Source organism: Amblyomma maculatum, chromosome 4, assembly GCF_055883805.1.
Source record: "Amblyomma maculatum isolate TAMU_Amacu chromosome 4, ASM5588380v1, whole genome shotgun sequence".
NCBI classification, from domain to species: Eukaryota; Metazoa; Arthropoda; class Arachnida; order Ixodida; family Ixodidae; genus Amblyomma; species Amblyomma maculatum.
The window spans coordinates 190,004,850-190,012,521 of NC_139347.1; the positions used below are offsets into that span (position 1 = coordinate 190,004,850).

At 42.9% G+C, this 7,672-nt stretch overlaps 1 long non-coding RNA gene across 1 annotated transcript; it reads left to right on the forward strand.

Moving 5' to 3' along the window:
- Positions 1–473: 473 nt before the first annotated feature.
- On the forward strand, positions 474–6,374 carry LOC146193870 (uncharacterized). Its single transcript, XR_014706496.1, has 3 exons — positions 474–766; positions 3,078–3,163; positions 6,227–6,374. It is a non-coding gene; the product is annotated as an uncharacterized LOC146193870 (long non-coding RNA).
- Positions 6,375–7,672: the final 1,298 nt, after the last annotated feature.

The following is a 7,672-nucleotide window of genomic DNA, read 5'->3' on the forward strand; positions in this document are numbered from 1 at the left end:
ATGTTTTAGTAGCTGCGGTATTTCGAAACAGAAACGGGAATATGCGATTTCTGAGCGTTTGCATTAAAGGGGCCCACAAACACCTCCCGAGCACTCCTCACAAACTATCTCAGTCGCTAGATTATGCTGCGATACACATTTGAACGCAATAATACACGTCTACGCGCAGTGCAGGTCCCACCATCGCATTCGAAAGTTGGCGCGTTCTTTCCTTCGACTTTTGCCAGTCCTCCTCCTCTGTGACACGCTGCTACGTGCATGCGTTTTCGAATGACTATTGGTCTGCTTCTTTGCGACGTCGCACAGCCATTAAACTATCGCTTATGCCAGAAAAATTGAAATACGCTTAACTTTTAATTATCAGGAAAGAAAATTAGGATGTTTTGTAGACAGAAACATTTTTTCAAAGCTTTTTTTTCCTACACTTCCGGTCTCGCGCGCGCACGCGCGCAGCTTTGCCCTTTGCGCAGGCACCACGGCAATCGCGGCGCGGTCGCAAGCGGCGGTCTCGTTTCATTTCCTTGCAGTGTACTTGCGGGGCACTTTCCGCCTGTGAATGTTCTCGTTTCTTGTGTCGCCCATGCGAAATGAACTTCGAAGTCGGCTTACAGGTTTACAGCATTAAGTCTGTGCTTTAAATGTCGGGCCCCAATCCACTGCGCCTTACGTAGTGCAGCAAAATTTCGGAGGCAACCGCTGCTCCGTTCCCGTGTCCACCAAACCAAAATACGCACCTCGGATCAAGTCAAGGCGACAACATACGCTGGTAAGTAATGTGTTTACTAGCTTGAACATAGCGCACAGATAAGCGATGGTTTCACAGGCGCAATGAGTTAGTCATTGCTGTGATGCATCATTACTGTGGCGGCTATAAAAATCCTACCGTCTTAACTGCTGACTTGATTGCGTGAAACTACTCACGGAGGTTGCATTTTGTCTCGTAGTAAGTTTGTAGGTTATAAACTTTTGCCTTATAGTAAATTACCTAAGACAACTGCGCCTACCTGGCTCGGCCGTGCGCGAACCCGCGGAATCGTGCGCCGGCGTTGGCGGCTTTCGGCCCCGATCCCGGTACAGACTGCGGGTTTGCATTGTACGCAGCAGCAACGAATTAAGCACCCTTACCTAACTTCCTACGAGCAAATAAAGTTTACCGTAATATCAAAGCTCCGTGCGCAGTTTCACTACAAACGACTGAGCGGTAGAGCCGGAGAGGTACAAGTCGCCGCGGTAAACATGTAGTATTAGGATACGCATGCTGTATCTGGCCCTTGTAAGGTTTCACATGACGTGCAGTGATGAGGACGCACCGAAGAAACAAAGAAAACGACTTTATTTCGAGATTATTCCTAGAGGAATTGCTCTCCTCGGCGAAAAACTGTGCTTTCTTAGTTTTATAACTGACCGCCTTGTTGTTTCTTATGCTTGAGCCGGTGTACATTCGAATGTATGTGACACTTTAATATTTTTTTTGTCACCATGTCTTGCTTTTATGTTCTGCGCGTTAAAGATACTTGTACAAGGGTCAGTCTCAAGTGAATGTAAATACATGTACATTTCTCACACTTTGTTTCCGACACAGCACCTGTCCATATTGCACATTTCTTTTACTTGCTGATCTTTTTGTTTTTTTCGCTAGCAGATCACTGTAAAAATATGACTGTCTGTCGTCCATGTCAAACAGGGGTGAAAACCTCATCAAGCTACTGTATTAGTAGCCTTTTGTTCCTACCTTAGCATTTGTTTTTTTGTCGACAGTAGGAAAAAAATCTGAATGAAGTTGATTGAGTCGCTCAGCAGTTTAAATTGCCGCTAAGAACACTGTATTATTTCGCGCACATAATAATAATCGGCATAATTACACTGTTGTCTTGTAAGCTGTGTAGCTTAACGGATGGGGAACAGCAAACCTATGAAAAGAGAGATGTTACATGGTCACTTGTGAAGCCGGCTCACTTGAAATTTCCATTTACTTCTAGTTTGGCCTCAAGAAGCTGAAAAACTCTGACTGGCATAATTATTCACAATCTAGCCTTACACACCTTGAACCCACAGTTGCTCTGCCTTTTTTACTTTTGTTTCAAGCGGCAGCTTTGATATAATACTTGAAAGGCCTGCGAGCGGTCGCACACCATGTGTAGTTGCCGCGATAAGCAAACAGCAACATGTTTTGTGTGCACTTTTGCTTAGCCGCAGCCACAAGGAAAACGCAGAGATATGGGTACAAGATTGCACTCACTCAGACAACAAAAGTCATATGAAACTGCGCTCCAGCTATTGTCAGCCGCAGCAAACATATTGAAACAATTTTCTTGGCTACAGTGGTCAATGCTTTGCGGCACTGATTCCAGTCTCAAAAGAACTGTGAGTTGAGCTAGTTGGTGCATCATTTTTTTTTAATACACAGCGCAACAAACATAGGACAAGCGAGTAGACGGGAACAGCGCTGACTAATCAACTGCATGATTTATTGAAAGAACACGAATATATACAAAAATGCTCTGACAACCAAGTGCGCATGTTCGCAGATAAAACTTGAAATGTTGTTTTATCTGTGAACATGCGCACTTGGTTGTCAGAGAATTTTTATATATATTAGTGTTCTTTCAATAAATCATGCAGTTGATAGTCAGCGCTGTTCCCGTCTACTTGCTTGTCCTATGTTTGTTGCGCTGAGTATTTTTAAAAATGATGCCAGTCTGTTTAGCATTTAGGTTAAGCACACTGACAGTTGTACTGTGTAATTGACTAGTCATTGTGAAGAGCAAATCTGTGTCTGTGAGCAGCAATCAGTTCTTTTGACGGTCTTTCATAGGCATCCGTCATAAAGTGACGCTCTGAAGCTGTTCTTGCAGCTGTCTCTCTGTGCGAAGAGCCCTCAGACCGTTTCTCCACATCTTGGAGGAGCTTGTGGACGTACGCTGCATGAAATAGTCATCGAGATTACAACAGTGCGCTTAGTTTTTCGTGTAATATTATAAGTAGAACAAACTTTGAACTTACAAAACGTAGGCTGCGCTTTCACTGGAGCGACACTGAAATGTTCTTTCCTTGCTTTTGCCATCTTTACTTTCCAGCGGTCATCTCCTTTTTTTGTCTTTGCCTGGAGCCTTGAGAAATTTTCATTAAAGTGAATTACAGCCAGATGTGACCTATAAAGAAGGTAAATATAAATTAATTTTTCATACTTTGGAAAAAAAATTGTGTTTCTTGTTGCCTACCAGCAAAATTATACAGAAGAGGCTACCATAAGGAACCATTATGCATTATATTCACAACACTGCAGCAGAAATTGCTTCTGATTTAGCTACTATGTTCAGCGCCTTTAGAATTAAGAATGCGATGCAATGATCTCCAAGCAGCAAAATGAACGTATGACATGGGCTATACAACATCATATCATGAATCACCTGTGTTCTCCCTGCTGTTGTATTCTAGCGATCATCATTAGTTCAAGTGGTCAAGTGGACCTTGAGCATTCTTGCAGCTTCAATACAGTAGCCTCGGGACATTCGAGATGGTTCTAGAGGGGTCGGAAACTTGCGCTGATAACTTCCAGTCCTTTAAAAACTGCCTTTGTCTTGGGACTGCACTAAGATGAGGAACACAAAAGAGAGACGAGGTGTTTTTTCAGCCTGCGCTTCATGCTTGTCCTCAACTTCGTTCTTTATGTCATCCCATCTGCCTATTCTAACATAAGAGCAGTGACTTCCAATGAGGACCCTTAGATGGCCTGTGCAGTCTGCAGCCTCCTGTCTCACTTTTTCTATGGAAGGGGATTATAGAATGGCTAGTGCTACCATGCCAGCAAATATGTTTTTACGATATTATATGAAGCATTCTTAGAATGTCAGAAGTGTGCACCGCAGTCTCCTCAAAATGTATGAAAACTACCTTTGACATGGCAGCAGTCTTGAGATTCGAAGAGAAAGACACGAGATAGGTTCAGCTAATTTTACAGCAGAGTATTTAATGTCAGGATGGAAGGATTGTGGAAAATTTCTCATTGGGTGCATACTTTGAGCAGGAGTTGGGATTCACTTGGCTTAGTGGGTGCCCTTTTTTGGCAGATGTCAGAATTGACTCCTGTGAGTCGTAATTGTAAGGTCTCATATTACCTGGCCTGATAACATGACAGCTCCAGATCAAGCACTGTACTAAGGGGAGTGCTGGTCGTAGTGGCTATTGTAGCATTAACTAAGCGCGATCTGCTTAGTTGGGCTACTTAGCAAGTTGAAGAATCGAAAGGAGGAAAAGGATATGGCGCGAATGAAGCACAGGCTTTCATAGATGAACTTCTGATTTTTTTTTTTACTGAGTTCTATTTCCTCTGGCCTCTGTTCCTTTTACAATGACAATATTATGAACATACATTAAATGCTTCTTGCAAGGATTGATTGTTTGCATATGCAATGCAGAAAAGTTGGAATGCGTACTGGCACTGGAGTAAAAAATAATGTAGTATCCTTTTATTTCATTCAACTTACCTTGCTTGCATCCCATAATCCGAGTATGCAATTGATTTGGGAGCAAATCTGATGACCAAATTATGAAATGATTCAAGGGAGGATGTTTGGGCTTTAGGGGAGAGTTGTCGAATGTCCTTCAGGAACAGGGAGTTCATGAGAATGCAGTTTAGCTTCCTGAAAGCACATGAATATGTAAAAAATGTATATATATATATATATATATATATATATATATATATATATATATATATATATATATATATATATATATATATATAGCATTTAAAGGAGCGAACAGTCTGCGAGTGCAAGGCAAATATTTTTTTTTATGTTTATACTGTTGACATTTACAGGAATTCCTCTTATGATGATTATTGGAATAAAGAGCATGAAATGCAAAGCGGAAGGAAAAACAACGCGCCGACAGTATATATATATTTGACTGATGAGTTGGTAGTGTTGGTGTGTATTGTAGTATATCATAGATGCTGAACCTGCTTACAGCAGCTGCATTGCAGTTGAAAACAGTTTTAGCAACATATTCGTTAAAAGACACCTGGTCTTGTACTGCTATTTTACTGTGATAAAAAATCTAAGAGGTGTTGTTGACCAAACAATTGTAAGTATAAGAAAGTATAGAACATCCCATTGTTTTTGTGTTTCTTACTGGCGTTATAACCAAGCTGCCTCAGTATTAAATTAATCTCGCAGTCTCGGCAATCACATTTACATTGTTGTTTCTTCACTTCATTATGGGTTTCTTTCTTTGCTTTGTCTTGCTGTAATGTGCGGATGTGTAAAAAGTTTTTTCCGTGAATTTCTATTTGCATTACCTATCTCTTAAATGTATTATTGCTTGACAAATGCCGCAAGTATGAGCCGTGCACCTTCCAAACAACATCAAGGTGAAAAACTTTGCACAAAAAAAACCTATACAAAACAGATTACCTCTGCTGATCCATTGCCTGTTTGCAAGAAGCTCATGCAGGCATTTGCTGTATAGTCTATCATGGCCATCACGCTTATCGCATATGTGGTTCAACAGGCTGCACTACATGCTGATGATCAGGTCATCATTGCCCTGGCCCAGGGCAGCAACATAGACTTGTGATTGTCTGGATCCATGGTTCTATTGCTTCACAGCCCACTGACCTGCTCACAGCTTTTAACTTAGTAAATGCAGTATAGAATAATGTTATTGCCATGCATTCGCCCTAATTATTAAAGCAAGCAACTGCATGCCTCTTTAGTAACGCGCAAAGCATCAAAGTAGTGCTGCATGGGCGATTTGCTGCTCTTGCAATATGTCCAGATAGCTGGGTGGCAGTTTGTAGATAGATGAAATTAAAACCTTATTACATAATAATGTGTCAGCAAATGTACCTCTTCCCCAATGGTTTGCAACGATGAAACATTTTGTAATTCAATTGTTTGTATTATATAATGATTAATTTGATTCTTTTTATATATAGACATGCAAGCAGCACTTGCCAAGGGCACTCTTGGTGAGGCTGAAATAAATTTCTCCTAATAATATGCAGAAATTGGCGCCTTTTGTTAAAGACTGCACTTGGACTCGTTCAGTTGAGGCCAGGCCCCATGCTCGCACTATTGGGCACTGCAGCTGACTTCACACAGTTAATAGGAATTGCAGGTTGCCAATTTTCGTATCGCAGCACTGCCTTACCTCTTCTATTCTTACCTGTTCCCATTGTAGAATATGGTCAGTCTGAATGATAACATCCTTGTACGTGCAGTACTTGGCGCTGTAGCCCGGGGAGTCGCAACGCCCATCTCCTGCGAGGTCCACTTCCATTCCATCCAGCTGGCTGATGATCTGTACCCGCTGTTCCTGGAAAATCTGGGACAAAAATAAATGTGCATTTGTGAGCCACTTGTAACATTGTGCCGAACTGTGTCACTCGATCGTTGCACTACTGCATGCGCGCGCTGTTTTTTTCTTTTTTTATTACGCAAGCTTGCCATAAGGCGTATTATAAGAACCCGTGCAAATTATTTTCCGTTAGGAACCGGAGAAGGCTCCTGCTCTTATTGCTGTCGGTGAGCCATTTGGAGAAGTCCTCTTCCCTTGTTGCGGTTTATCTCCCCCCCCCCCCCCCCCCGCTTTTTCCGCAGGCAAAATCTGGTTGTGTATAACTCCTGTCTATGCTCCTGTCAAAACCAACTCTTACACTTCCGATCGGCAGCTGATCGCTTAGGGATAAAGAGGCACAACTTTGAGCGACTAAGCCAGTTCACGCGAGTGATAACGTTTATTTTGCGATCCCCCCCCCCCCCCCCCCCTTATTTCTGAAGGGTAAAGCCTCTTGGCACTTTTTTTTTCTGTTTCCATCTCTTCATTCCTGACAGTGTCCCTCCTTTCTTCTCTTTCTTCTTATCAACGCCCATCTCGGTTTCACGTGTTTCTTTCCTGGCTGCCTCGGTTGGTGAACTTGGACGCGGCTCCATTCGCGCGACATTTCAGAGTGCGCTCTGTACAAACACCACATGGCGTAAAAAAAAGGAAAAAAAATGCTACAGGGCGGGAGTCATGCTGCGATAATAATCGGGCACCGAACAGCGTTTGTTTACTTCCTGTCGGCGCGCGCGTTCTCCGTTGCAGTCAGCTGACGCCGAACCGCGGCTGACAAACTACACCACAGCGCACAACTACGCAGTCCCCTTCTCCTCATCCCCTTCCTTTTTTTTTTCTTTACATTCGATCGTTATCTTTCACGAAGGGGCATCGTATAGTCAAACGCAAGAGGAGCCTAAACACGAAGGTTTCAAGGTTCGGGCAAGGTGCACGAGAGAGTTTCCCTCCGCAACGCCCGGAAGACCGCTCTCTGCGATCTCGATTCTGAATTTCTAGTCTTTCGCTAACATCTCATGCCCTTGCTGCGGTACGGATATTATGGACCCCGAGCTCGAAAAGCGACTTCGGCGAATGAGTACCGAGAAGAGACTCGACCCCCATAAGTACACGCCGTTGAAGAATCCGCTGCTGAACCCCGACGATGATAGTATACGGCTTATATGGGTGCATTAGTGCGTGGGGTCGACTAGCGTAACATTAAAAAATAAAATCCCATCGTAAGCTCGCCACTGGTTTATTTTGAGCAGTGTAGTTCACAGTGATCATGACAAATCTTGCTATATGCATGCCACAACGCCGAACAAGATCGCCTGAGTTAAAAAAAAAA